Source organism: Vicia villosa, linkage group LG1 (genome assembly GCF_029867415.1).
Source record: "Vicia villosa cultivar HV-30 ecotype Madison, WI linkage group LG1, Vvil1.0, whole genome shotgun sequence".
Classification (NCBI taxonomy): Eukaryota; Viridiplantae; Streptophyta; class Magnoliopsida; order Fabales; family Fabaceae; genus Vicia; species Vicia villosa.
This window is the reverse complement of record NC_081180.1, coordinates 67,999,534-68,012,366: the sequence shown is the minus strand read 5'-3', so window position 1 is coordinate 68,012,366 and position 12,833 is coordinate 67,999,534.

The following is a 12,833-nucleotide window of genomic DNA, read 5'->3' as shown; positions in this document are numbered from 1 at the left end:
ACACCTGCAGGTAATCAACTCTTAAAATGTTCCTACACACAGGAGGCACCAACAATTACACATTCTGAACTAAGTATTCTTCCATTCCATTATCGTCTTCACGGTCCCGAGCAATGAAGATGCCACACTCCAGGGGGGCATAAACATTCCAAAGCCTGGATCACCTCTTGTTCCAAGGGAGGGAGGATACACGAGTCCACCCTCCTAGTGAGCTTGGGGTCGGGGTCCAATAAAAAGGAAACAATGGCTAGCCTCTTGCTCCTTCCATAACGGGGAACGTATGGGTTACCCCTTCATGTGAGCAAATTTGTCCTTCCAATCCTTATAGGGATTGGCGAAAGGCTTCAGCATATGCACTCCCATAAAATGGTGTAGTTTCATCCAGCCACTGTTTGGAAGGGGCCCGATCGAGAAAAAAAGCAGAAGCACCCGGACTGAAGGCGTCACCCCAGGTGGCAGCATACTATTTGAAAGGTCATGAGTACTCCTCAAGTATTTGGAGTAATCTAGGAAGGGGCCATATTGATGGCAGTAAGGAAATCTATTTCAAAGGAAGTAAAGGAAACTAAAACCCATAAGTCATAAACAATGGGAAGGTGAAGGTAGAATGAATGAGTGAAAGGATCATCAGAAGTAGTGTTTTAAAAACCGGACCGGACTGGCCGGTCGAACCGGGAACCAGCCAGGTAACCGGTCTGGTTCAATAGTTGGATCGGATATGCCATCAAACCGATGGGAACCGGTGAAAACCGGGAATACAGGTAAAACCGGGAAAACCGGAAAACCGGCGGTTTAATTGCTTTTTTTTTTGTTTTTTTTTTAAACTTTTTTTTATTATTTTTTTTAAACTTTTTTTTTTAACATTTCTTTTAAACTTTTTTTTTTAACTTTTTTTTTAATATATTTAGTAGTGTATTACTTAAATAGCATTCTCACATAGTTTTTTTCGTTAGTGACAAATTAAAAACTTTATTGTCTATTTGTTATCTTTACTAATAAATTTTCTTAAATAGCATAAACATATTAAATTTTATTTGATTTTCTTTTTAGGAAGATCCTATTTTGAATTAAATTTGATACACATTGGAGTTATTTTGTTATAAACTATTCAATTAGATTATGTTGTAATTAGACTTTGTTTAGATTATGTTGTAATTAGATTTTGTTTGCAATTAGACTTTGTAATTTTTTACTATTTTGTTATGTGTGATACCTTTGTTTAAAATTTGAATTTAAGTTATGAAATTGTGAATTTATGATATGATATTTTTAAAAAATTTAAAAGGTAGTTATATTTTTTTAGAGACTGAATCATCCGGTTCGACCGGTTTTATACCTATATAATGACAAGTCTATTCAACCGAGTTATCTGGTTTAATCCGGTTTGATCGTGCGGTTCGACCAGTGACCCAGTGGTTCGACCGATAAACCAGTGACCCAGTACCCTCACCGGTTCGATGACCGGTCCGATTTTTAAAACACATATCAGAAGTATCCATATCTACCCTTTCATTGCTTGAACAATGCTCCATGAGCAGATCTCTCCTGCGACCTGTGCTAGAGAAGCTAATTCCATGGCGGAATTTATTGATCATACCCGAGGTCGATTATAGGGAAGTTATGTCTCGCACGTGGATGAAGGTTATTTTTCTCACCACGATAGGAAAGTAAACTTAGATGCTGGAAGTATGAGGGAATAGAAAAGGGGAAGAACAAAGCAATTACTCCCCAAAAAATATATAGGAAGTCCAAGAGAAGCAGACTCCCACTAATGCCCAATAAACTGACTTCAGGAGCGGGAAAACACCCACGCCTGAGTGCCACATGTAAATACGGGGGAATGTTTTGTTTTCTCAAGGAAAACCATCACGAGGAGCATTTAATGTCGCCCATGTCTCTTTCCCTTCAACACTTAACCCGATCAAGTCGGTTGACGTCACTTCAATATAAACATGTTTTCTCAGATCTTCAGCACGCCATGCGACATGGGCATGGACCCCATTAAATTACTCCCTCTGGAGAACTCACCTGCCATTTTCCTCGTCGAACACTAAGAGACTCGTTAGAAAGAGGACAATGACCTCAACAAAAATATTCGACCCCATTCATAGGGGCTGCTTGTTAGGCGAGGAGCGTGCAAAGAGTAAGAACGTCGTAAACACTTCACGCCTTTAACGAAAAGCCCTCCTGTCTAAGGAATTGTGTAGTGCCCTATTTGAAAAAAATCCTAAATTAAGGCACTCATCACCTAACAGTTGGGCCGCCTAAGAAAAATTCAATGGGACCGCCCTAGTGGTCCACCAAAATATAAATGTTAAGGAAGTAAAGTCTTAATTGACCCGAATATATAGCCGATCAAGGGATCTTTCGAGAAAGGGGGAACAAACAATATCATTTCTAGGGAACCGTAAACCCTAGTCTTGGAGAACTCCTATAAATGGACTATCCTTCAGAGGATAAATGATCCTCATTCATTCAAGTGACAACCACTTATCACCATCCAATACTACCCCGAGAGTGCTTCTTTTCGAGTAGCCACCTAAAACACCACTTTAACCACCCGCCAACAACCTAGCAACGCCGACCACCATCAGGATTCAGGACCACTCACCTCATGTGAGTTGGCTGCTTAAATACTATCAAAAACCACCATAAAAAGGGCTACTCGCCGCCGTAGGCTAGCCTTCACCCATTTTCGTGTAATATATCTACTAGGCCCTTTGTGTCTCCTTGCCCTTGTAGGGAGAACACATACACATTTTGTACTTTTTTTACAGTATAGTCTCCTATCCAACCACATTAAAAAATTGTCTACCATTGCCTTACAGAGCATAGTAGGTAGAATATCTATTTTGTAGAATACTATCAACACAAAAAATGCAAAAGTGAAGAAATAAAGAAATACACACGTAAGGGTAAAGGTTCATCACTCCGATTAAAGATGCCAATAATAGAAGTTCTAACATCAGATATATCTGAAACCTATTCTCCAAAAACCCTACCAAAGAAGGAAGAGAAAGCAAGGAAGAAGATATAGACTTTATTTTAAAAGAAATAGGTTGATCTCCTATATGTCTTAAATACCACCAGATGAGATATCATTGATGAAACTAATTATAAAACTAGTATAGAAGAGCTCACAGGAAAGAACAAATTTGATGATACAAAAGATAATAGCTTTTGCAACTCGCAAATGGCGGAAAGAGGAAAAACGATACTTCTGTAACGCTTTATGTATGCCTTAACCATGAGGACTATACTACCCACTACGTTGGAAAGTGCGAGGTGCATCACCAATGGTCGATATTTCATCTAAGATTGTTCAAGATACTTGAGTATCCCAAGGTGTAGAAAGAATTATTGTAATTAACTAGCATAAGGACACGCGTTAGAGACCCACTGTGAAACGTTATACATTGCAAGAAAGAAATTTAATGCGCTTGTTCCCAATGATAGTGATGTCCCACCAAGGCTTTTCACCTACTCCGGTCTAGCAGCTAGGCTAGGGGGTAAATGACAAACCCTCTCCCTAAAAAGTAGGGACAAATGCATGAGGGGCAAGTATTCTAAGTCGTTCGTGAATCCTAAAGCAAAAAGCCTAAGAGCACCACCAAAAGGTAAAGTGCGTGAATCATGTGATATCTCATTCATCTAAGAACACAATTCATCCCTTCAAACACGTTTACCATCGTCTGATTAGTTCCAACGACTATCCTCACAAAAGGTAAAGTGCGTGAATCATGTGATCTCTCGTTCATCTAAGAACACAATTCATCCCTTAAAACATGTTTACCACCGTCTGATTAGATCCAACGACTATCCTCACAATGCGTCTCACCTCACATGGACGATTTTAATCGCTCCCACTATAAATGAAGAAAATCATGTTATTTCAGGTATTTAAATTTATTTCTACTCTCACTTTATTTTTTTCTCTAACTTACTTGAGTGTTAGAATTCTAACCTTATAAGTCAGATGATCTCCAACGTATACTCCACTATACCAAAATCTCATCTACCATTCATCGAATACTCTAGGTCTTTAATTGAACAATTTCCACCCATTTGTAATAAATATTAAAGGTGTAATATATATATATATATATATATATATATATATATATATATATATATATATATATATATATATATATATCACCACCGGTTTAGTCCGGTTCGGGGGTCAGTTCTGGCATCAAGTGGTTTCAGCCCCCTCCCGTTGTGGGGGATCGAACCGTAGTTCTCACTACCAAGTTCAGCGTCAATCACCACTGAACCAACTAACGATTGATACATCATATGTTCTTTTGTTATATAAATTTGGTGTTTTTTTTTAATGTCTCTTTAATTAGTATTTTTTTTTTAATTTTTTAGTTTTTTTAGTTTACTTCGTTTTGTTTGGTGCAAAATGTTTTTAACTCTTAGAAATAATGAATAATAAGTAATTTTATTAAATATGAATGTTCCATGACCCCTACTTTACACGAGCAATGATTTGTTTGGAACTAGTGTCGTCACTACATACTAGTCTATGGTTTATGTGTAGTATCCCATGTGATGTGTTATTTTATGATTTAAATTGTGATTTTTTTTTTCTTTTTTCAGTACTAGAAAACTTGTATTTTGGGATGAAAGTTTCGGGATTGATTTTATCTCAAGTTTAATTATATTTTCAAATGTATAAAGAGCTGCCAAAATAGGCTCGGTCCATTGGATCAGTCCATAAGCCCTATAATTTAGCGCGAGTCCGCCGCAAAATACCTTAAAAAAAGACGACCTTGTCTTTTTGGGCCAGTCCACCGGGCCTATGTTTTTTATGGGCTGGGCCGGGCCAAGCGGGCTTCGGGCTGACCCATTAAAAAAAAGATTTTGGTAAATTTTGGAGAAAAAAGATTGAGATAAGATACGATTTTATAAATGTGTTTTCAAGTCATAAAGAAAAGTTAAAGAGGATCAACATATATTTTCAAAATGATGTGATCAAGGAAATGATTGTGAGATGTAGAAAAAATTTAATAAGTATTGGTGATAATATTAAGTTACTTTATAATTTTACATGGATGATTTTGTGGTATTCATATATATATATATGAATAGTGATGTTTATATATATATATATTTATGATGACTTTTCACTTATGTTGTATTGCATATATCCATTACATCCTTTTTATAAAATTAAAATTATAAAATTGAAATACGGGCTGGGCAGGCCCATCGGGTCGCACGGGCCTTTGAAAAATGGGTCGGACTCATTTTATGTGGCCCATTTAGCAATTGGGCTGGGCCGGGCCAGCTCATTAAAATACGTTGGCCCACCGGGCCGACCCATTTGACAACTCTATGTATAAGGGATAAATTGAGTTGAATGAAGATGCATAGTGTAAAATATTGTTTTTTCACTTTCATTCAATAAAGGGTTTAATATATTTTTGTTCTTTATAAATATTTTAAATTTTTTAATTTCTATTAAAAAAATTAAATATTTTAACTCTTTGTTTTAGTGCCTATTATTTTTTTAAATTTTGAAAACTATTAAATTATTTTTTAATTTTAAATTTTTGAATAATTTTTTCATACATGTTTAAAGTACTGTAAAATATTTATTTACTAAACTTTAGAATTTTTTAAAACGAGAAGAATTAAATATGAATTTTTTAAAAATTTCAAAAGATAATGATAAAAGTAATGAAAATTTCGATTTAGAAATCAAATTTTGAGTTCCTTTTGTTTAAGGAATTTTTTAAAACGTTCTAAACATATCTGTAAAATATTCATTCAAAAATACAGATTGATTTAACAACAGAAACTAAAAATAAATGCACAATAATTTGTAGGGATGGAAACAAGTCATTTTTTTTAAGGATCAAAAACAAAAGTAAGTATTTTATAGGAAAAAAAAACATATGTAACCCTTTAATAAAAATATATTAATCTTATATGTTATATAAGTAATTTTAAAATTTCAATCTAATTTGATAAATATATGATCATTTACAGTGTAAAATTAATTTATACCGAGTATATCATCCATTTTCTCTTCCAAATTTGTTAAAATAAATTAGGACATATTTTAAACAAAATTTATCTTGTTTATTACTTTTAATTTATTGAAGAATTTTGTTTCAAATTTGTGTGAATATTTCCACAAATTTGAAGCAACACACATAACATTGAAATTCTTTATTTGTTAATCGATTTTATATTAATTTTTCAAAATTTTGAGACGGGTTTAAACTGTATAATCCATCTCAAATATATTTAAAATTTTGGGACGAACAATAAGTATAATATTGTCTCTATTGAGATTAATTGTTATGTATTGTCTCTATAAAAAGTTTTATACAATCACTCTATCACAACCATTTATAATAATTAATTTATATACATTTAAAATAAAAGTTAAACATAATTTAAAATCTGACGGTTACCATTCATTTGCTGTGTAAAATTTATCTACATTGTCGCGGGATAAATAACTGTTACCCCCTGCCATAAGGGCGAGTTTTGGTTTTCCCCCGAGAAATTTGGCTGATTGGGCGCTGACTGGGCATCTCACGTGGCATTTTAAGCAAAAACAAAAACCAATTAAAATTTTTGTCTAAGTTGAGGTTTGAACCTAGTACTAAAAGGTTACCAACCAATACTCAACCAACTAAGCTACAGCATTTTGTTGATTACAAAGGCTTTTATTTAGTTTTTATATCATTAACTCAGTAATTTATATATTATATATTAACATTTTATATATATTAACTCAGTATTTTTTTTAAAAAATTGTTTTTTTGTTTTATATGTAATTAACGTTTTTTATAATGTTTTTTTATAACAATTTTTTATCACGTTTTTTTATAACATTTTTTATAATGTTTTTTTATAATGTTTTTTTTATAAATTTTTTTTTATACTCAGTATATAACCTTTTTTTATATGACTTTTTTTTTTTATATTGCATTTTTTAAACATATTATTTTTTATAAACTATTTAGTATATAATTATTTACTCATAAACCGTATTAGTTTTTTTAAAAAAACGTTAATATATACACTATAATACAATATTAATATAATAATAAATAATGTTAGTTCATAAATTTAAATATTCAACATCATGCAGTTTGTTAATTTATAAAAAATGTTTGTTAGTTTATAAAAAATGTTAGTTTATAAATAAAATGTTAGTTAGTTTAAAATTATAAAATATAAAATATAATTTATTAAAACGTTAATATATATATATATATATATATATATATATATATATATATATATATATATATATATATATATATATATATATATATATATATATATTGCATTTTTTAAAATTATCATTTTTATATACTGTATTAATTAATTATTTTTTATAAAATTCAATTTTTATTTGTTAATATGTTAATATATTTTTTATAACTTTTTTTTGTTTGTTTTATATTTTGACTTTTTTTTTCATATATATAGTTCAATTTTAAATAATGTTTATAAATTTGTTTTAACGTTAATATATATATGTATATAGTTCATTTTAAAAAAACATATAGTTTCATAGAAAAATATAGTTTAACGTAAAAAAATTATCATAACTATATGTTTTATAACGTTAAAAAATATGTTTTATATGTTTTATAACATATAGTTTAAGTTTATATATATATATATATATATATATATATATATATATATATATATATATATATATATATATATATATATATATATATATATATATATATATATATATATATATATATATATATATATATATATATATATATATATATATATATATATATATATATATATATATATATATATAGAGGGCATATCATATGAGAATGACATATTTATATGAGAATGTGAGAATGAATCTGAACCATTGGATTTTAAAATAAAAGGTGGAGATTATATATGAATCTTTTTTTTCTCTCTCATGCATCTTGAAATAAATGAAGTAGGAGAGAGAAAAAAAAGATTCACATATAATCTCCACCATTTATTTTAAAATCCAATGGTTCAGATTCATTCTCACATTCTCATATAAATATGTCATTCTCATATGATATGCCCTCTATATATATATATATATATATATATATATATATATATATATATATATATATATATATATATATATATATATATATATATATATATATATAGTTCATATTGTCTAACGTTAAACATATAGTTTTATAAAATATCATAAAAATAACGTTTTTATAAAAATTTAGGAGTAAGATTAAAACAAATTACATGAGTTGGTTTGGTGGTTGCTATGACTGGTTATATTAAAGGTGTGAACTCTATGGAAACCATTTTTTATAATTAATATTCTATAAACAAATCCACCCAAACAAGAGATTCCGCGCCAAACAAGAGATTCTGCACGCCTAGTCAGCTGCCCAGTCAGCCAAACAAGAGATAGGGTGTTCTAAAAACAGAATCTGTGTTTTATAAGGGGGGAAACTAACAAAAAAAAAAACTAATAGGGGGAAAACCAAAACTCGCCCTAATGGCAGGGGTAACAGTTATTTATCCCTTGAAAAAATAATGTTGTACATTTCAGAAATATGTCAAACTTTTGTGACATAAATGTTGTGCATTTATTGTTTAAATTTGTCTTCAATAAATTCAAAAGTTTGGTGCATGTGATAATGTGCATTTTTAAACTGTTAATTTATTTTAGGTTTAATTGCAATTTTGGTCTCTTTATTTTACTTTTTTTGTTTTTTTGAATTTTGGTTCTCCATTTTAAAAACATGGATTTTAGCCTCGTTTTCATGTTTTGTTTTGGATTTTAAACCTCCATCAAAATTGGAACCAATTTTTAGTTAGGTGGCGTTGTCATTGATGACCTATCAATTTTTATTAGACCAATATTAATTTCCAAGTCAGAATAATCATTTTTAAATTAAGTAATATTTAGTTATGTTATTAAAATTATTATTATTTCATCACATTTATTATTATTTCATTTTCATTATTAAAATATCGTTACACTTAAAATTAGGTTTTTTTTATTTAGTGACTTATAAAATAACCCGAAGAAACACACTTTAACATTTTGAATACAAACCCACAAAGATGTAAACCCACGAAGACGAATCCTAAGTCATTATCGCCATCGCAATCCAAGGTATACAATCTTTGTTTGCGTTTCTGTGAATCTGAAATCTCAAACCCAACTTATGTTTTAAGGTATGCACATTTGTTGTACTGATTTTATGTTTCATTGTTTCAAAGTTTTCATTAAGGTTTATGTTTCGATGTTTTGCTTTAGATTTATGTGCATAATGTTTAGGTTGATTTGTTTATGGTTACGTTTGGGATCTGTTGAGGTCCCAGTTTGATATTTTGTGGTCCCAGAGTTTGTGGTTTCTTTATGTTTACGTTGTGGTCCCTGATTTGTTTTGTGGTCCCAATATTCAATTTCTTACTTACTTGTTGTTCCTTGTGGTTGGTTCCAAATTTACACTGGTGTGTTTTTTGTGTGTGTAGGCCAACTAAAACACAAGTTGGTAGACTTAGAATACATCATAGGGGACGTTTGGTTTAACATCCACTGAAGTTGTATGTTGGAAGGATTGTAACTGAAATGAATTGGGTTTCGGATGTAGACTTAATGTTCTATAAGGATATCGAAAAAATGATTAAAAATGAAGGGTATTGTAATATACTGTGTTTACAGTATTGGAATCCTAAGTTTTTTTTTCTCGTGGACTTCAACCTTTAAATGATGACAAAGAAGTGTTAAGGTTCATGGAAGATATTAGAGGATTTAAATTGATTGACATTTATATTGAACACAAAGTTGAAGAAGTTAATATTGAAGATGTTAGGTTTGATTATGCAAATGTTTAAGAAGTAAATGTTGAAGATGCAAATGTTGAAGAAGCAAATGTTGAAGATGAAAATATTGAAGAAGTAAATGTTGAATATGCAAATGCTGAATATGCAAATGTTGAACGTGTCAATAGTGAAGATGTCAATGATGGCGACGCAAATGTTGAATATGTCAATAGTGAGGATGCAAATGTTGAGATTAATGAAGACAGTGAAACAGATCCTGGTTATAACATGAGTAATGAGGAGTATGAGGATGATGAGGATGATGAGGAATGTAAGGATGATGAATGGAAATTAGGTCATGATGTTGGTGTTGATTGGACCACATTTTTCCCTAACTTCAACAGAGCAACCCTAATGATGGGATGATAATTCTGATAATGAAAGTTGAGATTCAGATGAGCTTCATACACCACTTGGAAGTGATGTTGAACATGGCATGTAAAGCTTTCAAGCTTTTAAACAAAATACAGAGTTTGAAATTGGGATGATGTTCAAGGATAAGATGTAAATCAAAGATGCCGTAAAAGAGTATGCAATGGAGTATAATAAGAATGTTGTGATCAAGAAAAATGACAAGAAGAGAGTGTCTGTAAAATGTATGGTAGGTTGTCCCTTTTATATTAGATTTAGCCTTAGGAGAACCAACTAATTTTTGCAACTTGTTAAGTTAACTAATCTACATAATTCTCATAGGACACCAAGGAATAGACAAGCGACAACTGATTGGTTAGCTCGAAAATTTGTGAATACACTAAGACACACTTTTGAAATGAAGACTAGAGGGTTTATTGCAGAAGCAATGGAGAAGTAGGGGTGAAGTTGTCAATAGATCAAGCTTACAGAGCCAAGAAAAAAGCAATACAGTTAATTCAAGGAGCTGGTCATGAACAATTCATCCATCTTAGACGTTATGCTGAGGAATTATTGAAGTCAAATCCAAACTCCACAGTTGTGTATGTATATATATATATATATATATATATATATATATATATATATATATATATATATATATATATATATATATATATATATATATATATATATATATATATATATATATAATGAAAATAAAATTAAGATTATAAATTTTAAAAATATTCATAAAAGAATGTAATAATTTTGTATTTTCTATAAAAAAAAATTATTATTAATTTATTGTGATTGTTATTTTAGAAGCTGATATGGTAAGCATGTCCCAATACTTTTTATAGAGTGAATTGAATTAGTTGATATTAGGTTGAAGATTTGACATTATACTTTTTCCGTGAATTCACACTTCGTATTGGTAGAGTAATTAAAAAAATTGGTTATAAAAAATTAATGTTATTTTAAAAAAATTAACATTAGATAAAAATAATTATCTTGTTAAATCAAAACAAATTTTATAAAATAAAATAGAATTATATTAAGTAAAAATGTGAATAATACCGAGGTTCCAAATTCGATAAAGGCTCATTTCTCCCCAACTATTTTTTTCTTGAACCCCTTAATTTAGTCTTATTTATTGAAACCCTTACTTTAGTATTTTCCCATTCCATATTCAATTATCTTAATAGAAACATTGGTATTCTATGCCGAATTAGAGTTTAAATTAAAATATTATTTATATTTAATTAATCGAAATTTGAGAGAGAATATGTTTTACATATTACTAAAATTTTTGGTTGGAATGTTATGCAAGATCTATTTTGTAATTGTAGTAGTAAATTTTTCTTCTATTATAATATTATCACACCCCCTTTATTTAATTTAATTGAAAGTAATTTGGTGAAACTTAAAAATTTATTTTTATTACATATTTAAATATACAAAAGTTATTGTAAAAGAACAATTTTATTTATTTTATTAAATTTGTTAATATATAAATCTATTTTTATTACATATTTAAATATACAAAAGTTATTGTAAAAGAACAATTTTATTTATGTTATTAAATTTGTTAATATATAAATAGTTTTTAATTAATAAATGTGAGGACTTTAAATTGTCCATTAAAAATATTTCATATAGAAATTTGATAACATGTATTAACCAATTTGGAAAATATTTCATATAGAAATGATGAGGTAAGATGACTTACAAACAGAAAAAGGAAAATATATTTTATTAAAAATCTTAACCAATTTGCTTTATTTTCTCTCTTCCTCTCTTCACAAAAAATGTCTCACGAATCAACAGATGATACTTCATTATTGAATGAATAAATAGATGTGAAATAACGTATAAGTGAAAAAATCTATAAAATTTTAGGTGAAGATATGACATCGGAATTCACTTGTATGATTGTTATTTGTATGATGTATTGACCTACTCTAATGTTTTAAGCATCCTCAAAAGTCCCAACAATGGTATCAAAATCTCGTTCAATTTAATAGGGTTAGAATAATTTCATGTGTGAGTCAAGGATAGTGAAATGCTCGCACTTGAGGAAGATAGGTTGACGTTTAAATTGTGACTATTCCATTATAGGCTATTTTATGTTAGGTAAATAAATATTTGAATTGTATCATAATTTTTTTTTTTATCTTCTATAACTTAAACACAATTTAATGATATTAAAAAAACCTATTAATATTTTGATGTACAATTTTTTTTTTAGATATATCTCTATGTAGATCTTGCACAGGTATTGCTACACAACTAGTTCGAGTTTTATGAATTTTGTGTGTATCATCATCATTTATGCTGAAACATGAAAATGAAATCTCAAGCTATTTGGACTAACTACAAATAAAATAGTTGGATGAACCTTTAAGCAGTGCAAGCAGTAGATGTAAATTTCAGGTCATATAGATTTTGGATTATATGAATCATGTGTCTATTTAAATGATTGGGTTTAGGGAACATGTTTATAGGTAGCTATGACTAGGATGGTTATCTATATTACTACAGAAAATTCAGAGACAAATCATGGAATGGACTACACATTGAAGCATTTGCTGTCAATAGTATTCATGTGATGGTGAGACATACCCAATTTT